This window comes from Chiloscyllium punctatum, chromosome 49, assembly GCF_047496795.1.
Source record: "Chiloscyllium punctatum isolate Juve2018m chromosome 49, sChiPun1.3, whole genome shotgun sequence".
Classification (NCBI taxonomy): domain Eukaryota; kingdom Metazoa; phylum Chordata; class Chondrichthyes; order Orectolobiformes; family Hemiscylliidae; genus Chiloscyllium; species Chiloscyllium punctatum.
Genome location: NC_092787.1, coordinates 5,853,716 through 5,874,944, shown reverse-complemented (window position 1 = coordinate 5,874,944; position 21,229 = coordinate 5,853,716).

The following is a 21,229-nucleotide window of genomic DNA, read 5'->3' as shown; positions in this document are numbered from 1 at the left end:
AGGCAGGGCTGCCCTCTCTCTCTTGCCTTGTTTGTGTGCTGCATAGAGCCATTTGCTGAGTCCATCAGGAAGGATCCGAGCCCGAGAGGGGTGACTATTCCTGGCAGCGGGGGTCTGCAGGTTAAGGCCTCCCTGTACATGGATGACGTTGCTGTTTTCTGCTCGGATCCACTGTCCTTGCGCAGACTCATGTGCATCTGTGACCAGTTCGAATGGGCCTTGGGGGCCAAGGTAAACCAAGGCAGGAGTGAGGCCATGCTCTTCGGGAACTGGGCCGACCAATCCTCGATCCCCTTCACCGTCAGGACCAACCACCTGAAGGTGCTGGGTATTTGGTTCGGGGGGGGGGGCTGGGGCATGCGCCAAGTCTTGGGAGGGGCGTATCAGCAAAGTGAGGCAGAAAATGGGCAGATGGAAGCTACGGTCGCTCTCCATCGTGGGAAAAAACCTGGTCATCAGGTGTGAGGTACTGTCATTGCTGTTATACGTGGCACAGGTCTGGCCTATTTCCAGAACCTGTGCCGCTGCAGTCACCCAGACCATCTTCCAGTTTATATGGAGATCAAAGATGGACTGGGTCCAAAGGGACACATTGTACAAAGATCTGGGCAACGGGGGAAAAAGTACACCCAATGCCACCCTCACCCTGATGGCCACCTTTGTGTGTGGCTGCATCAAGCTGTGCGTGGATCCCCGGTACGCTAACACCAAGTGTCACTATGTACTGAGGTTCTACCTGTCCCCAGTGTTGCGAACGATGGGCCTGGCCTCATTGCCGCGGAACGCTCCGAGTAGTTGGACCGTTCCGTGTCACCTGTCCTTCGTGGAGAAGTTTATGAAGAAAAACACCTTTGACCACAAGCCCATCAGGAAGTGGTCAGCACGTAGTGTCCTTGAGACCCTTCGAGAAAAGGAGAGGGCGGATCCTGTCGAGCGGTTCCCTGAGCAGACTGTCAAAGCCATTTGGCAGAATGCCTCATCGCCAGAACTTTCCAACAAGCACCAAGACGTGGCTTGGCTGGTGATGAGAAGGGCTCTGCCTGTGAGATCCTTCATGCACGCCCGGACTGTCAGCCGCACCGCATGCTGCCCTCGAAGTGGCTGCGGGGGGGACGAGACTGTCACACACCTCCTTCTGGAATGTGCCTACGCAGAAGAAGTCTGGAGAGGAATGCAGTGGTGTTTGTCGAGGTTCGTCCCAAGCAGCACCGTGACGCGAGACTCCGTGCTCTACGGCCTGTTCCCCAGGACGCACACCGAGACGAACATCAACTGTGCCTGGAGGATCATCAACTCGGTGAAGGACGCTCTCTGGGCGGTCCGAAACCTGTTGATCTTCCAGCTGAAGGAGTTGACCCCGACCGAGTGTTGCAGACTGGCACATTCCAAGCTCCAGGAGTACGTGTTGAGGGACACGCTGAAGCTTGGGGCAACTGCCGCCAAGGCGCGGTGGGGAAAGACCACCGTGTAAGATCTGCCTCCCTAAAGAAGAACAGGGGGCCCATGCAGTCATTTGGGCTCTGCTGACACCTCAGCTCAATGTAATCACACAGACCTGTAAATAGGAATGATTACCATGTTTCGGTAGGCAAAGAAATGGAATGTTTACATATGTATGGCATGTCCAACTGTACAGACCATCAAATTATTTTATGAATAAGGTATATTTTTGAAAAAAAAAGTTTCTTTACAAAGTAAAAATTTTGACCTCGCTAAGTAATTTCTAATGCTCTAACAAATTATATCACTGCTTATTGTATTTTACTTTGTGAAATAGTGATTTGTAGGGAAACAATTAAACCTAAAAACCGGAATATCCCCCGTACATCACTTACACAGTATGACCAGCAGATGTCGCCCTTATCTCACTTTCAATTAAGTGTGCTTTCAGCTTCTGAACTGCGATTGTTTTCCTGTTGTTGGAGGTAACAACAGTCTGGGAAAAGAACAAGAGAATAAAACCACTAGTCAGGTGTTTTAAAAGAAACAAGGTGGTTTAAACTATTTGCACGTTATTTATCTTGCAGTTCCTGAGCAATTAAATCTATTGAATCACTAAATGAATTGCTCAATAGTTTTCTAATCCAGATCTATTTTTTCTGCAATTTCTTGAATTTGCATAGAGTCAGGCATGTAAAATCATGGATGGGCAATGACGCGCCCTGATGACTGTGTCAGCTAAAATGAAAACAGTTCTGATTAGTGTACTTGAAAGTCTCTTGCAAAGATTTGGACAAATCATTGAAAGAAAAGAACTTCATCTCTTCCTTTTATCATTCCTCAGAGGTTTCTCCACATTCTCCAGCAGCCATGTGGTGTGGTGGATAGCCTGATACCAAACCACTGTATAAATCATCCTGTCTTCCAAGAAACTGCTTTTGTTAAAGCAGAGGGATAAGTTTTTGACTGCTCATCAAAAGTTTTGAACCATCTCTCTGGGTCTAACAAGGAAGAAAAATGCTTGGTGACAAATAAAAGGGAAAGTCTCAATAATGAGTACTCAAAGGCAAACTGAAATGTTTGTTACAGCTGATGATTCAGAATATCAAATAACAACCATGATACAAATTAAAACCTTAAACCCTCAAGGAACAGTAAGAACTTTAAACCATGTATTTTTTTCATCTTCCTTTAGCTTTATACTTGTATACATGCCTGCCATCATGTCTTTAGTATTTTTCTCAGGCTTAGCAAGTAATAAAATTTGCCCTTCCTTTCAATCAAGAAAGTGTTGTAATTGGCTCCTTACTGACAGTGTACAAATTGAATAGCTACACTTTAACAGGAGAGAGGTATGGGCTGTGCTAAAAACAATAGAAATCTTTTCTGTGGTGAAGCGTCAAGGTTGTAAAGCAGGGAACCAATTAACCTCATGGTTGTCACAGCACTTATAGACCATATAATACCTGCAGTGTAGAAACAGGCCATTTGGCCCAACAAGTCCATACTGCCCCTTCGAAGAGTATCCCACCCAGACCCATCCCCGATCCTATCATCCTGTTTTCCCAAGGTTAATACACCTAACTTACACATCTCTGCACACTATGGGCAATTTAGCATGGCCAATCCACTTCTGATCCATACCTCATGGCTTCCTTATCCAACAAACATCTATTGATCTCAGCATTGTGGGTTTCAATTATTACAACATCAACAGCCTTTAGGGGAAAAACAGTTCAAAAATTATTACAATTTGAATTAAAAAGTGCTTCCTGACTAAGATCTTGGATGCCCTCAACTAAATTTAAGGATATCCCCCTCAGTCTTGCTTTCCCACTAGAGAAACTAGTTGCTGCATATCCAACAAATCAAGATTTGGAGGAGCCGGTATTGGACTGGGGTGGACAAAATTAAAAATCACACCAGATTATAGTCCAACAGGTTTGCTTGGAGGCACTATTCTTCAAAGTGCTTTTTCTTCATCAAGGGGTTGTGGAGCAGAACCAAAAGACAGAATTTATAGCAAAACATTAGTGTCATGCAGCTGAAATATACTAAACAAAAGTAGATTAAGTTTTTCATATTTTAGAATGGGTTTGCTAGTTTTGGTTCATTCATATATAAATCCAAAAACTCTTTTTAAGTCACATTCTCAAGATAACTTCAAGTTTTTTAACAAAATATATCATCTCAGCTCAGGCAATGCATTAAAGGTTGAGGTTAAAGTCTGTCTGTATTCCAATCTTGAGTCAGACTGGTTCTATTTCTAAAGTGGGATTTACAGAATCTTACATGGATTGACTGTAGATTGTGCATTTCTGAGCAAAATAAAGCATAATTCTGCAAATACAGATTCACCCCATAAACGTATATGTGTGTGCATGCAGGAGAGACAGAGTGAGTGTGTTCATGTGGGTGTGAGTGCATGTGAGAGAGCATGTGTGTGTGTGTGGATGTGTGTGTGTAAGCTTGGTAACGTATGTGTGTGAGTGTGATGGGGTATAAGCCTGTGAGAGAGTGTGTGCATGGGTGTGAGTGTGGGGGGCATATGTGTGGCGTATGAGAGAGAGCTTGTGTATGAGAGAGGGTCTGTGTTAGTGTGTGGGTATGTACAAGAGTTTGTGTGTGTGTGTGTGCATGAGAGAGTATATAGTGTAGTGTGACATGAACCCAAGGTCCTAATTGAGGTCATCCCCATGGATACCAAACTTGGTTTCACTCTCTGCTCAGCCACTCTGTGTTGATGCTTATCCCAAAGTCCATCTTGGAGGATGGTCACCCAAAGGTCCAAGGCCCAAAGTCCTGGACCCCTGAAATGTTCCCTGACTGGGAGGGTACACCCTTGCCTGGTGATTGTTGTGTGATCTCTGGATTAGTGGTGCTGGAAGAGCACAGCAGTTCAGGCAGCATCCAAGAAGCTCCTTGGATGCTGCCTGAACTGCTGTGCTCTTCCAGCACCACTAATCCAGAATCTGGTTTCCAGCACCTGCAGTCATTATTTTTACCCGATTGTTGTGTGATGTCCATTCATCTGTTGTTGTAGTGTCTGCTTGGTCTCACCAATGTACCATGCCTCGGGACAACATTGCCTGCTGCATATGAGGTAGGCAATGTTGGCCGAGTCACATGTGTACCTGACACATACATGGTGGGAGGCGTACCCACCTATAATGGGATTTAAATATTAACAAATCGAAACTAGTAAACCCATTCTCAAAGATGAAAGACTCAATCTAAGTTTTTATTTAATATATTTCAGCCGCATGAGCTGTAACCTTTTGCTATAAATTCTGTGTCTTGTGATCCTGCTCCACTACCACCTGATGAAGGAGCAGTGCTCCAAAAGCTAGTGCTTCCAAAAAAATCTATTGGACTATAACCTGGTGATGTGTCATTTCTAACTTATCAAATTCTTTTGATATGTTAATGTACAGATCAGCATAAATAATTGACTTGCATGCTCATGAAATTGTTGGTAATGTTATCGGATTTTCTAACCATGTGCTCAAACATCAGTCAACTTTATAGGAACATAGTACGTTTCAATCAGGAGTAGGTCATTCAATCCATCAAGTCTGCTCCACCATTCAACATGATCATTGCTGATCAGGCATTCTAATGTGTTTTATCCACACTATCCCCCATAACCTTGTACACCATGGATAATCAAAAATCGACCAACCTGGAGCTTAAAGATTGAGACTCCCCAATACTAACCCTTGCAGTATCCCATTGATCATAGCCTGCCAACTCTATGCTTTGTCTGTTAGCCACTTGTTTGGGTAAATTATGTCACAAAATAATCACATGAGACACAAACCAACAACAGTCATTTATTGAGTCAATGTTGGGAGAGTCTACCCCAGAAAAGATTCCAAGGTAGCACTCTGACTCAATGTGGATTCAACAGGTGTTTATACATTGTAAGTCACATAAGCTGTACATTATTCAAATTCCCAAATGATCTGTTTTTAACACATTCCAAAAATGGCAAGGCACTCAATACCCCAGTCTCACCATTCCCTAAAATCCCAGGTGTCATCTGTCCGAAGCCTGTGCTTCATTCCTGTCCTGGACTCAGCCCCATCTCTTTGTCCTTCTTGGTGTTGTACTGTGCCATCCTCATGTTTCCAAACAAGGCCTTGGGGTTAATGCTGATTCAGCCAAGTTGCATTTTCACAGAAACCCAGTCTGTCTGCTGCATCAACATCTGAGCAATTTTCTTTTTTAACCTGACTACCTGAAAATGAATCTTAAATGATTTATATGTATTGCTTATGAAGTTATCCAAAACACTATCTCATTCTAATCTTAGATGGAACTTCATGTGGATTTACAGGTTAACACGTCACATCCAAATTGCTCCCTAATGCAATCATCAATCTTTGGCAGTACATTATCTATCCATATGCGTTAATCTTTCTAACCAGCCACATGTGGGTGACTTTATCAAAAGCCTTCTGAAAATCTAAACAAACTATGTTCATTGTCTCTCTTTTATTAATTGTGTCAGTAACACCTTAAAAAGAAAGCCAGCAAATTTGTCAAACACAATATCCCATTCGCATGTCTGTGTTGACAGTGCCCAATCAAATTGTCAACAACCATTTGGTTAATTATCCCATTTTTATAGTATTTTCCCTACTACTGATGTAAGACTAATAGGTCTATAGTTCCTTGTTTTCTCTCTTACTACCTTCTGAAAAGAGGTGGAGTGACTTTTACTACTTTCCAATCCTCGGAAATCATTCCAGAATCTATGGAATTTTGGAACATACCCACTGATGCTTTGACTATCTCTCCAGCCATTTCCTTCAACAGTTTGGGATATAGACGATCACGTCCTGGGAATGCATCAACTTTCCATTTTTCCAGTACAATTTATTTGCTAACTTGAATTACCTAATTCACCATTTGCTCTAAATTAAAATCAAAAGTTTAAAATGGAGAACCAGCGTAGCACATGGAATTTTAGGTCCTGCTGTATCACTGAAACATACAAGCCTCACATGCAAAGACTGGAGAGGGGAGGGGGTATACTTTACAATGTCTATAAGAATGGAAATGTGGTGTACAGGATAATGGAATTAGGCAGGATGTGCAACTTCAATTTTTAGATGGTGGGTTACAATACAGAGACTATGTCAGTGGCATTTCTGCAGCATGTCAAGCCTCTTGCATCCTGTGGTGACTTCATTATACATTGGCATGTGATGAACACTCACCAGCATTCACTTTTTAAAACAATGTGCTAGCTTCAAAGTAAAATCAGGGGTGCACATGAATCCCAAGGCATCCAGTTCACATTAGCCTAAAAGGGCGAACACCTGTTGTGTTCATGGAGTTATATCTGAAGATTCCCCTGTTGAACTTTGCGGCCCAAGGGAGGGAGCAGGAACTCAGCAGCGTGCATGGAGTCTTGGGACTGGCAAGTGGCGGAGGGGGTGGGATTGGGGGTTGAAAGCTTACTGTTCAGGCACATGGAGAAGTGGAGGAGGGAGCCAAGGCAAAGGAGGAGATATGAGCAGGGAGTCTAGGGCAGTTAGTTGTTAGGAGTGGAGGAGTGAAGTTCACAATTATATTGCTGACGGGTAAGGGAGCCACTCCTGGCCTTACATGTGTAAGAATGAAATGCTCCCAATCAGACTTGAATTCTCTGTTAGACTGGTATTCTGGACACTTGAAAAATCACCTTTAAAAGTTCAGGGAGGAACTTCATAAATTTGATTAGGAATTTGTGTTGGTTAGTGGTTACCTTGCTCAGAAGGAGGAGTAGGTGAGAAAAGACTGGCATCGGAAACAAAAGAGAAAGTGCTGGAGAAACTCAGCAGGTCAGCATCTGTGAACAGAGAAATAGAGTTAACGTTCTCCAGAACACTGATTGGGTTCTTACAGTTCACTTAAATTAAACTCAAGCACATCGTTCTAATTAGTTCGAGTGGGATCTCAGAAAATTTCCTTTACAATAGAATCCCTGTAGTGTGGGACATGTCATTCAGCCCATCGAGTCTGCTCTGACCCTCCAAAGAGCATCAAACCCAGACCTTATGTTATCCTTGTAACCTCACATCTTCCATGGCTAATGCACCTAGCCTACGTAACCTTGGACTATGGGGCAATTTAGCTTGGCTAATCCACCTCATCTGCACATCTTTGGAGTATGGGAGGAAACTGAAGCAAGTGGTGGAAACCCCCAAAGACACGAGGAGAATGTGCGAGCTCCACACAGACAGTCGCCAAGGGCTGGAATCAAACCCAGATCCCTGGCGCTGTGAAGCAGCAATGCTAACTACTGAGCCACAGTGCCACTCATTCAAAGGGTAGTAGGGAGGACTTAATGCCCGAAACGTCGATTATCCTGCTCCTTTGATGCTGCCTGATCTGCTGCGCTTTTCCAGCAAAACATTTTTCAGCTCTGATCTCCAGCATCTGCAGTCCTCACTTTCTCCTAGTAGGGAGGACCAGCTGAGTTAACAAGTTCAGCCATGACCCACAGATTGGCAAGTACAACATTGGACACTAAAATGAACATTGACTGAAAGTCAAAACACCATATTGTTTCTCCTACCATAAATGACATGTCCCTCATTCTCCAATAAATACCCTTGAGGCATGGCCAGTATCTTTAGATCTCGACTTCAGCCAGTCTTAACAAATAATGATGTGCACATGAGCAAAGTGAAATCAATGAAATGTGAAATATTTACAAATAAAACTGAACATTGAAAGAAACATCTGTACTGGTTTTGTGCTTGCACTCAGTCTCATGTTAATGGCAATGAAGTTCAGAGAGAACGATTCAGTTGTGAGGCAGACGCTCCCTTGAGTGGCCATTGCTAATGGGAACACTTAATAGTACCTATGGAATGTCCTACTGATTTCAAGAGCTGGGCTTCATTTGCAAATGATAGAAATAAAGTGTCATTGCGCCATTCTCTCACCCCTTTTAATAAATATTCACTTTTCTCAATCTCCTTTCTCTTTTGAAGCATCTCAATAATTACGAAATGTTTTTCAAAATGTGTTCCTTTGTTATGCATAAATTTCTGAGTTGTACTTTTTTCAAAATCCCAAGCATACAATCAGATGGAATGCAACATGTCAGAGTTTTTTTAGATTATGAAGAGCATGGTCTTCGGAAAATTATGGGCATATTCAGGTGGAGAGTTGGATCAGGCTGCAAGTAATTGAGCTGAACAATGTTTGACAAAATCTAAGATGGCTATGGTCCAGAGGAAATCACAGTTTCAATATGTACTTGTGAAGGGATGACCAGAGTGTGATATTGTCTGAGAAAAATTGAAGATGAGATTTGAGAATAATTAGGAAATAATCTTTTATGCTTGATGCAATTGGTGGGGTTGTAGACCAAAGACCTGGGAGTTAATTAAAGGAATCTTATTCATGTGAAGACATGAGATTGCTGGATTCTGTGATGTAGGAGTAATATCTATATGGAATGAAAGGCCTCGTTTAAAATGTGTTAGTCTGAAACATCCAATGGATTGTAGCACCAAGATCTGGGCAGTCAAGAGAATAGAACCAGGGTGTAAGTATTGGAGCTTGTAACTTGTACCCATCAGGTTTTAATGATCTGGCTTTCATTGGCTCTTGAAACAAGAATAAACTGTCATTAGCAAGATAATAGTGTTCAACTTCTTTACCTAGATAGTAATCTGAAATTGGGTGATCCTATATCAAATGGCTGCTCCAACAAGGTACCATCTAAATTGAGGAGCTGTGAATTGTGTCCCACGTCAAGAATAGGATTGAGTTGGCAGATGCACAGATTAATGAAACAATCAAGAAGAAATGTTACAAAAGGATCAAATGTTATAGGTTATGCCTAAATATTATTGCTTTAAAAATGGAGCAGAAAGTTAGTTGAAGCCAAGCAAATGGTGAATCTATGCAGGCAAAATGTATTTAAAGTATTTAATGGTAGGAAGTGTAAGCTTTAGTAATTTCGATGATTTCCTTGTTGATTTTGTAAAACCATCTATCATGTCTAAGACATCACAGTTAGATAGATAATCAACACAACCTTCCTAAAGAGTCCAATTGATTTTATTTGTCAAAATAAATTATCTTGATGTTCTCTGCTAGTTCCTGGGTGACGCCATCCAGGGACTGCAGTTTAAAAGAAAGGAGTTTCCCATTTAAGACAGAGGAGACAAATTTTATTTTCTCATGGAATTTTGAGTCCTTGGAATTCTTCCTGAAAAGGCAATGGAAGCAGAGTCTTTGAATCTTTTTAAGGTAGAGGTGGATAGATTCTTGATGTACAAGGGTTTAAAAGGCTATCCAGGATCAATAGGAATATGACTCATCTGATCAGCATGATCTTTTTGAATGGCAGAGCAGGTTTGAGGGGCTGAATGGCTAACTCCTGCATCTTGTTCATACATTGTCAATCAAGTAAAGCAAATGGAAACTTGCTATGATGGTCAATGAAGAAAGATAATATTCTGATGACTTGTAGCATTGTACATTTGGATATTTGTACATTGACTTGCCTCTTTAATTGAAAGTTGTCAAGTCGAATATGGATATTGTGCAAATTTAAATGAAATCAAATGAATCTAATTTCTAACATTAAATTTGCATATAAAATTAGCAATTCTAAATTGTAAGTTGTATCCTTATGGAAGTTGGTTCTTAGTTTTTATTCAGTGACTGGGGAAAACATATTATTCTATTTAGCTCTACTTTATACATGCAAATTGGATTAATTACATCACACAGTTAAAGTAATTAGATTAATTATATTATACAAGCAAAGCACCATGGTGTCACTGTTGTCTGATGAGTGCCAAATTACTGCATATTCATGCTTATTGCAAAACGTATACATCACAAAACACTTCACATCCATCCTGGTTGCATCCAGTCCTGAAAAGTAAATGCCATCAAGTCAGATAGTAAAGGTTCTTACTGGCATTGTGACATAAATGAACTTTCCACTGTTAACATATCACTGCCACTTTACTTGTCTAAGAGTCACATCTTATTCTCTTTTGCATCTTTGAATTTTCATTATTACAAACTCATCATCATAATAGATTTTGCCCCTTCATCAATCCACATATACTTAATATATGAAAATTAGTGTCCTACATTGCATAGCCTTAAAACTAAGCAAGGTATTTTGTCTCTATGAATACCTCTTTTTTAAGAGAAGCAAATGATTTATTGTAATTCAGCATTTCCAGAGACAAACAATGATTAGACTGCACAATGAGTTATTTTTGTATCTTTATCAACTTCTTTGTTCATTCATTTTACACAGTAACTAATTGGGAAGTTTCACCAAGAGGATAAGTACATAATTTATATTCCAGAAATACCAATGCTCAGAAGTGAACTGTAATTTTTTATGGACTATCTTTTTGCTTTGTATCTTGTATCTAATTTATAGAGTTATGGACAAGACCAAACACTCTCAAAATATATTAAGAAAATAGCCTAGACCCTAACATTTTCTTATTTTGAAGGTATATGTAAGGCATTGCATTCCACATGAAATTCAATCAGTCGAACTACTTGACTTTAAGCAAAACACTTTTTTTTACACTACAGTTAAAATACAGACAAAACAAAAATAAAATAAAAGACTTGGCTTAACTGTAATTCTATTGAAATGCTGAACAAAATAATATATATTAACTACTATTAATTAACTGTTCCAGTATAGTAACATCCCATAAACACACCCTTGGCAAAGGCAAATTTAGTAAAATAGATTGTCTCATATGCAACTCTAGCAACAGGAAGAAAACTTCAGCTTTTAGCTGTGACAGAGAGAGGAATAAAAGTTTCCACCTCCAGCTTCAAGACACCAGCAACTGTTACTGAAGGATAAAACTAAAACAAATTGGTTCTGTGGGAACTTGACCACACCCATTCAGCTGCTTCTATTGATCCAACTTTATATAAACAAAAGGCCTCACAAACTGTTTACCTTATTGGCTCTGGAGCAGACTGCTCATCACCTCTGTTTCAACCTTGCTTCATTAAACTAAGGATGAAACACACCTCCATAGTATCTTCACAATAATTTCATTGTCTAAAAGCATCAATAAATTATTCTACAGCTTCCTTCTTACCATTCATGATTCCATATCAAAAAACACATACAAATTAGATTTGCATAACCTTTTTACTGTTGTGGTCAAATGCCAAACATATGTTATAACTCTAGGTTTGCCAATCATGTCTTTTATCCTGGTACTTTTGCTTGAGTAAAAAAACCATGAGTTTAAGCTCCACTCCAGACCTTAATCACAAACATCAAGGTTGACTCCAGTGAAGAGGCAGTGCTGCACAGTTAGAGATCCTGCCTTCCAGAAGAAATGTGAAAAGGGGATCTTATATGTGCTCTCACAGGAACACAATACTGTAGATCTAATGGCACAATTTTGGCCAACAATTATTCATCAACCTAAATGTAAGCAACAGATTCTCTGGTCATTACCAAATTGCTGTTGAAAGAAACTTCTCTGCACTAATTGAGTGTAGTAGTTCATACATCATAAAAGCTTCAAAAAGTACTTTCATTAGCTGTTCAGCACTTTTGGGCACCCTGTGGTCCTGAATGTCACTTTAATAAGAAAAATCTTCCTTTTTTTCTTTATACATCTGTACAGTCAGGCTGGGGCTGTTTTCCCTGGAGCGTTGGAGGCTGAGGGGTGACCTTATAGAGGTTTACAAAATTATGAGGGGCATGGATAGGGTAAATAGGCAAAGTTTTTTCCCTGGGGTCAGGGAGTCCAGAACTAGAGGGCATAGGTTTAGAGTGAGAGGGAAAAGATATAAAAGAGACTTAAGGGGCAACGTTTTCACACAGAGGGTGGTACGTGTATGGAATGAGCTGCCAGCGGAAGTGGTGGAGGCTGGTACAATTACAACATTTAAGAGGCATTTGGATGGGTATATGAATAGGAAGGTTTGGAGGGATATGGGCTGGATGCTGGTAGGTGGGACTAGATTGGGTTGGGATATCTGGTCAGCATGGACGGGTTGGACCGAAGGGTCTGTTTCCATGCTGTACATCTCTATGACTCTATGACATTGTTTTTTTTTCTTGAACAAAGGCAAGGAGGATGAAAACTTCTGTGCAGCTATATCTTTTATCGAACCAAATTGTATATTAATAGATGTTAAAGGATACATAACCAGAAAGGAGCCCATGTGCATTTTGAGTTTAGTACATACTGCTCCCAAAGTCCATCTATAACATATACAGCTTTATTTTAACTTTGCCTTCAATTATACAATGGGCAATTATCACTGATTTGATTTACAATTACAACAAATTAACATAATAATGTGCAATTGTGATTTAACTATCATTGCATGGTAATGCTGTACTCATTTAAAAGTCATGCAGAACAGTTGTGTACTTTATTAAATAAGCCAGGTTAATTTAGAAAATGAAACATCAAACAGTAATTATAATAGTGATGCAGATATTATACTGAATGTGCCTGTCTGAGTTAACTGCATTTTTGTTTTTAATTATATCATTTCAAAATTTGCACCCTGATGATTGAAACAAAAAAAAACGTTTCACAACTAGGAAAGGCCATTAAAGTATGTTTCTTTCTGGCAGACAAGCCCAGCTAGTGACTTTCTCATTGACACATTAATACTTTCACTCCTCAAAAACACTTCAGAACCACAACCACAGCAAATTGTAGAACTGAGTTTGTAGCTTGTGGCCTGTCACTGGAAAATAAATCCATCCATGTTTATAGACAACTGATTCACTAACATCCTTCAGAAAAGAGAACCTGCCACTCAACCACTATTGTCTACATTTAATGGTCCCATACTATGCCTTTGCCTTTTAATTTTCTCATAATCTAACTTCTCATTTCTAAAATAAATTGTTACGAGAAGCCTTGCAGCACCTACTCAGAACAATCATTGATGTACAAAAAATGCCACCTTGTTAGCATCATCCTTGAAAACTGTAATAACTCAAGAAACCAGACTGGAAAGGAAGATCATTTATTGTTGAACACCAAAATGGATCCATTACTTGTAGTGTACATAGACTAGTCCCAGCCTGGGACAGATAGTTCTACAGACCCATCCCGAGGTCTGCTTTATAAAGGGCTTAAGTGATGAGTTCTAGATGGACAGGGAACTCATATTCAATGAGCTCCACAAGGAGATTAATTATTGATTCCACATGGGCCTTGTACGGGTTACCACAAGCATAAATTTTTAAAAATTCTAATAGTGTTTATGAATTCATTCTGATGGGGGTAACATTTCCTCGGTGCATACTCCATAGCAATAACTCAACCAATCAGAGTCCACTTGCCATCCAATCAGCATCCTGTATCTCAGGGCAGTATAAACTATTGTTCCTTTAAAAATTTGATATTCTTGAGTGTGTCCTGATGATTGCAAGATGAAAAGCTTTTCTCTTTTTCTTTCAGCCATGCTGGAATTCATTGCGCTGGGGCCAATAGTTTTTAAATTAATTTTACTTTAATAAAAATGTGCAATTTTCAGTCAGGAATATGCTTCTTCTGGAAGCCAATTATTTTGGAAGTATATCAACATTTTTGTACCAGTTTAGATCAACAGAAAGTGAAGCAGAAATGATAGAGCTCTTGAATGTTACAACAGCGATCTGCTCAAAGAATGTAATATTATTAGCATACTTTAAAAAAGAATTCACCTCCTACAACCTTTGACCTGAAATATTAATTCTGTTTCTCTTTCCACAGATGCTGGGTGTGCCTTTTATTATTTTCCAGAACTGTCCACTTTTACTGAGAATAAAAGAGTAGATAGTTAGGGAGTGAAAAAGGATTATTTACACCTCAGATCTGTTCTTTTGAACAAACAACTTGTCATGTTTCAGCGTCTCACTGTGTAATTTTATCTTTGAGCAAGGAGACCAAAAAGAAGCATAAATTCCTAAGAAAATAAAATGTGTGAAGTTTCTCTCTGAACTTTGAAGATTTTTTCAGATGTCCAGGATACCAGTCTAACATAGCAGTCAAGTCTAAATGGAAGCATTTCATTCCTACACATGCACAGTCAGATATCCAGCTGTTGATTCCTTGCCCACCTAATACCCAAACTCCCCCTGAACTAATTGCCCTAATTCCCCTGCTCACTGACATGTTCCATTTTCTTCTTGTACACAGTCTTTCTGCTTTTTAAAGCCATATTATTTTCAAAGATTTGTCCTTTAAACCATCAATTCTTACAAATTAACATCACACTTCTAACCTCCCCATCCTTTCTTTGGACCTTGAATGTTTATTGAACAGAAACAAAAGTAGAAATTGCTGGAAAAGCTCAGCAGGTCTGGCAGCATCTATGGAGAGAAATCAGAGTTAACATTTCAGTTCGAGTGACCCCTTCCTCAGAACTCAACCTGATATGTTAACTCTGATTTCTCCTGACAGATGCTGACAGAGTTGCTGAGCTTTTCGTGCAACTTCTATTTTTGATTTTGATTTACAGCATCTGCACATTTCTCAGTTTTTATTTTATTGAACACCCTGTTCAACGCTCACCATAGTCACAATGAGAAAGCCATCCTCGTCAAAGTGATCAACAATATCCTCTGTGGTTGTGGCTTTGAATTTTTTTATCCTGCCATAATCAAAGTAGTCAGTTACAACTTCCATTCTTCCTCTTGGTCCCTCACACAAACTATTTCTCTATTTAACCCTGTGTTGAATTTTAAATCCTATACCAGTACTTCCCAAACCTTTTGCCAACGTGACCCCATTTTGAGGCTTGTAAATTGTTTTGACCCCATTCGGAACACAATGAAAAGTGGGTAAGAGAGAGTGAGGTGGGTGGTGGCATTTGACAGAAGGGGCCCAGTCTTGTTGGAACAGGCATGGAGTTGGTATAACTCAGTCAGAGGTCCACAGTGGGCATTGCTACCTTAGAGTTTAAGACCCTGAAGTTTCTGCTTGTGGCCTCATCTTGGGTCTCAATCCCTACCCTGGAAAGCCCTGTTCCACGCTATATTTGAAGCCAAAGCTACTAGTTTTATTCTTTGCAGTACTCCCTACTTACTACTCTGTGACCCTTACTACTACTGACTCAATCACATATTTCTGTACTTGATCTTTCCAATGTTTCGCTTGCCGGCCACCTCACTGCTTCAACTTCAAGTTGCAAAAGCTTTCACCTTTGATTTGCTAGCCTGTACTATAACCCACTCACTTACCTCCAGATCACTGCTGATGTGTGCTGTGCCTTTACTTTTGTACCAGGTCTTTACCCATAAATCCCTTCATGGCCTTTCTCCATTTGACCTCTGTAGCATTCTCCAATTTTTCATCCTTTCCCTTAAATACAGCCCCATAACTGTAAACTCTGATTCATCTTTCTCCTTATGCACTCAACTTAATTGATTTGAATGATTTATTGTTACTGGACATCCCCATAACTTTGGAATCTCAACTGTGAAATCTTTGTTTCTCTCTTTTAAAAGTATTCTACCTCTTTGACTCAGCTTTAGGCCACCTTTACTCAATCTCTGTCAAAAGTTCAATATTTGTTCTGCGGCTTCAGGACAATATTCCCAGAGGCACTGTTCTGTAAACAAGATCTTGTTGGGAAATGGTGTCATCTCTACCTCTGGGCCAGAAGTTCTGGCTTTGAGTCCCATGCCAGGACTCTTTGGCTTCAGAAGCTGTGTTCGTCATGTGATCAAACTAGTTGATTATCATTTTAAATTCTTCTAATATACCCAATGGCAGGTGGTAAAAGTGAGAGGTCCCTGGTCAACCATCCTGCAGAAAGCAATGGCAAATGGCTGCAATGCTTTGCCTGTAATGTGGACCAATCCAATGGCTGAGCATGGCCCAACCCTCAGAAACAAGCATAGATAGTCCAATTGTGCTATGCAAATACAGGCTGTTACAATATCATCAGAATTGATTCAGATATGTAATCCAACAAAGTTGACTATTATATCTAGGGACTTTTTTACAAGGATGACATACCTTAATTCATCTGGTGCACAATTGGTTTTGTTACAAATATTATGCGTTGCATTTAATCATATATTGGCTCAGTGTTGATTTTGGGGAGATGCAAGGGGGTGTGGTTCTCCCTGTGAGCTCTAGTGAGTTTTTTCAAATTGTACTCATTATGTCATCTCTATGGCAAATTGCTCACACTATTGTGTTCTCTGTGATGGAAGAAGTAATCACAATCCTGGGATTCCCAGCACTGGGAGCATTTTGAAACCAGCCGTGCACCAGATGAAGTGCTGCCAGGCTGGATCTGCCCTTCACACCTGTATGTAGTGCAAAAGGCAATGGAAAAGTAATGCTGCTGAGGGCACATCAATGGCACGGCTGACCCTTCATTGGAAATATAAGTTCACATTTGTAGGAGTATTGCTCTTTTACATCATCACCTAACTGATTGCCTTTTACGTAAAGAGATATTGAGGAAATTACCAAAAACTTGGCGAAACAGGTAGATTTGTGTGAATGAATGGAGAGTGTCAAGCTCCTGGGAGTGGTCATCCACAACAAGCTCCTGGGAGTGGTCATCCACAACAAGCTTTCTTGGACGCTTGATGTGGATGCACTGGTTTCAAAGGCCTAACAACGTCTCTTCTTCCTCAGGTAACGGAGGAAATTTGGCATGAAGGCAAATACACTTGTCAACCTTTATAGGTGCACCATCAAGAGCATTCTGTCTGGATGTATCACTACCTGGTATGACAAATGTTCCATTCAGGATTGGAGATGGTTACAGAGAGTGGTGAACTCAGCTCAGACAATCAGAAAGGCCAACCTCCCATCTATAGAATCCACCTACCAGGCCCGCTGTCAAGGAAAGGCCACCAGCATTCTCAAAGATCCATCCCACCTTGGTAATGCTTTTCTACAACCTCTACCATCGGGGAGAAGGTACAGAAGCCTGAACACACGCACCAGCCAGTTTCGTAACAGTTTCCTCCCTACTGCTGTTAGAATACTGAATGGACTCACAAATCCTTAACATTTGCCTATACCTGTGTTTTTGTTTTTGCTGCTGTTTAGCTATTTACTTATCTATGCTACTTAACTCTGTGATCTGCCTGTATTGCTCACAACACAAATGCTTTTCACTGTGCCTTGGTACACGTGATATAAATTCAATTCAATTCAATTCAATTCAAGGACAGAAAGATAGAAAACTTTAAGGATGGAATTCCAGAATACATTCTCAACCTTTGTGCTCTTTTATGCAAGGACCACACATCTGAATTCATCTGGTGCACAACTTGTCTTGTAATTCACTTGATTTTTCATTAAATTTATTGAAAACTGGTATAACAGCCCTTCAAGTGGATTTCAGTTCATATGCATGCAGCTCATAAAAAAAAACTGAATTCCTTGTAAATGCACTCATGTAATTTAGCTGGGGTTGCTGGGAAGTGTTGGGAGTGAGAACACTGATTGAATTTGAATTTGTAACCAAAGGAACTTAAAGTGAATTGTAACTGTCATAGAACCATGATCTAAAGCAAATGGTCCAACATAGTCTGGAGATTAACCCAGAGATTTACCTTCTCTCTATCACTCAAGTATTCAATACATGGGTGTGTAGAGGAATTCGGCAATGACTTATGTTGTCAGACCAGCTTGATGTTGATTATTTTAAAGAAAAGACAATTACAGATCTTAAGGGAAAAAGTGCACTTACCTTCTGCAACAAATAAACATTTTAGGGCAGTAATGTCCTTTTTATAATTATATATAGTTGTAAAAGTCTCAAGTATTCAAGTCAAAAGTTGAACACTGATGATCCCTCTTTTATAATTATCGTAACAGAGTAAAGAGGTTTTTTCCAAATTTTTGGCTTTCTGAGTAACTGTCTTGTATTAATAGCTTTGCTCTTCCCCACACGAAGAACCATTTTTTCCATATTTATTTTATCAAAACATTCAAAATTTGAATATGTTTATTTGGTTGTTCCTGAATCTTCTTTTCTCAAGAGAGGAGAACCAGTCTATTAATCCTTTCACAATATGGTTACCTATTTATTTCTGGTCTCATCCTTTTTTGTTTTCTCTTTATTCTCTCCATTACCTCTATATCCTTTTATAATATGGCAACCAGAACTGTTTGACTTTCTATCTGCTTGTCTAATCCATTTGTTGATTACCCTTTGTGTGAAGAATAATTGCCTGGTAATGGTCTTAGATTTACCAGTCTGAACCTTCATCTCTTTCTTTTCTTGCTATTTTCTTTTCAAGTTTAGCAATCTCAAATTTTTCAAGTCTTGAAACAGACACTTTACTGAAAATCTACTGGATTGTATCTGGACCACTTGAAACTTAACTTTATGTGAACACATATAGTACTTATTGCATCATGAAGAAAATTGTACATTTGTGGACTATAACAACTCACTAGTGTTGGTCTTGCCCTTTACATGTTAAAAATATCCAATTAATATTAATTTACTGTACCCTTTACCAACTTCTAGTAGATCAATGTTTTAAAATCTTCCATTGCATTCAGAACCAGCTGTTCTGTTTATTCCAAGATTCAAAAATACTATATATACATTTGTGTTGATAAATTAATATGAAACAAGCACAAATCACACCAATGTGACAGTGAAACTACAAAGTCTTGTGATGCCTTTTTTGTTGATAAATCTCAGATTTTAGTTCAAAAGCTAATTATGTTATTTTAGTAAAGCTTAATTACAATTAAAGACCATAATTATGAACACGTGAATTTAAATACACTGAAAATGTTTTAAGTGATTAAAATGTTTGATTTGAATGAGAGTTGGTTAACCGATATGAAAGTGGTGGAGAGTTATTGTTGACCTTATAGAAATATTGTCAGTCTGCAGTCTGAGTGTCAGGGAATGAAACAAAAAGGAATGTAAGTTAGAATACAAAATTAGACCGTAGTTCTGGGTGGTTGTGATTATGACATTATCCTTTTTCAGTTTTTCTTTGTGAAATTGATACACTCTTTATGAGCAAGATTTTAATTAATGTTAGGTAACTGAGAAAACAATGTATCTTTGCTTTTTTTTTCGGAATACAGCCCTGAGGCATGTCCTGTACAAGTGAGTACTATCAAACCCCAAGTCCAAGTAACTTAATGCTGGCCGGAATAATATTGATGTTAAAATGAATAATCTTTTCAAAAGTGCAGTGTGAAAATGTTAATGGTTGTGTTTAGTCTAAAGCATCTAAAAACCTGCTGCCAGAAATATCGATCAAAAAGTTTTGTCAGCACCTATGAGATCAAAGAAATATGTGCAATAAGACAAAATTAACTACCTCAACGAATAAGTGTGATTGTAGGCTTAGTCTTTGAAATTGCTGTGTAAATAATTACAGGCAAGCAGACTTTGGAATGGTTATTAAAACTATGCGAAACAGGTTTACAGTAAATATCTTGGCATAGTTGCTACTGCCTGGCATGTTATAACTGTTCCTTGTTAACTTTAAAAAAAAATTCCTTCCCTCCCTCCTGAAGGCATTGTGTGCGTAATGAGATATGATAGTATAATTTATGTGTAAGGCTTGCCAATGATTATTGGCAGGTCATTCAACTAGAATCATTACAATGAAGTCTGATCTCGACTTAATCTGAAATCCGCCCATGTGTAATTTTAGCAGGGCTTGGTGGAGAGTGATGGGTAGCGGAAACAATGTCTGAATTGCCTTTCATATTCAAAAAGGTATTAAAGTCAATTGTAGCTGTCCTACCATGCTTAAATAAGGTAAATAACTCAGACTAGAGATAAAATATATGATTTTCCTTGTTTGTGTAACTCAATTTCCAGGATTGAATTTCCAGGATTAAACCAAATCATCCACCAACATTTCCACCACCTCCGAAAAGACCCCACCACCAGGGATATATTTCCCTCCCCACCCCTTTCCACCTTCCGCAAAGACCGTTCCCTCCGTGACTACCTGGTCAGGTCCACGCCCCCCCCTACAACCCACCCTCCCATCCTGGCACCTTCCCCTGCCACCGCAGGAACTGTAAAACCTGCGGCCACACCTCCTCCCTCACCTCCATCCAAGGCCCTAAAGGAGCCTTCCACATCCATCAAAGTTTTACCTGCACATCCACTAATATCATTTATTGTATCCGTTGCTCCCGCTGCGGTCTCCTCTACATTGGGAGACTGGACACCTCCTAGCAGAGTGCTTTAGGGAACATCTCCAGGACACCCGCACCAATCAACCACATCGCCCTGTGGCCCAACATTTCAACTCCCCCTCCCACTCTGCCGAGGAAATGGAGGTCCTGGGCCTCCTTCACCGCCGCTCCCTCACCACCAGACGCCTGGAGAAAGAACGCCTCATCTTCCACCTCGGAACACTTCAACCCCAAGGCATCAATGTGGACTTCAACAGCTTCCTCATTTCCCCTTCCCCCACCTCACCCTAGTTCCAAACTTCCAGCTCAGCACTGTCCCCATGACCTGTCCTACCTGTCTATCTTCTTTTCCACCTATCCACTCCACCCTGCTCCCTGACTTATCACCTTCATCTCCTCCCCCACTCACCCATTGTACTCTATGCTACTTTCTCCCCACCCCCACCCTCCTCTAGCTTATCTCTCCACGCTTCAGGCTCTCTGCCTTTATTCCTGATGAAGGGCTTTTGCCCGAAATCGTCGATTTTACTGCTCCTCGGATGCTGCCTGAACTGCTGTGCTCTTCCAGCACCACTAATCCAGAATCCAGGATTGAAAATGACAATGTTATTTATTTCAGCTTGCTTTAATTGTTTAACCAGACTAAATGTCTCTCCTTA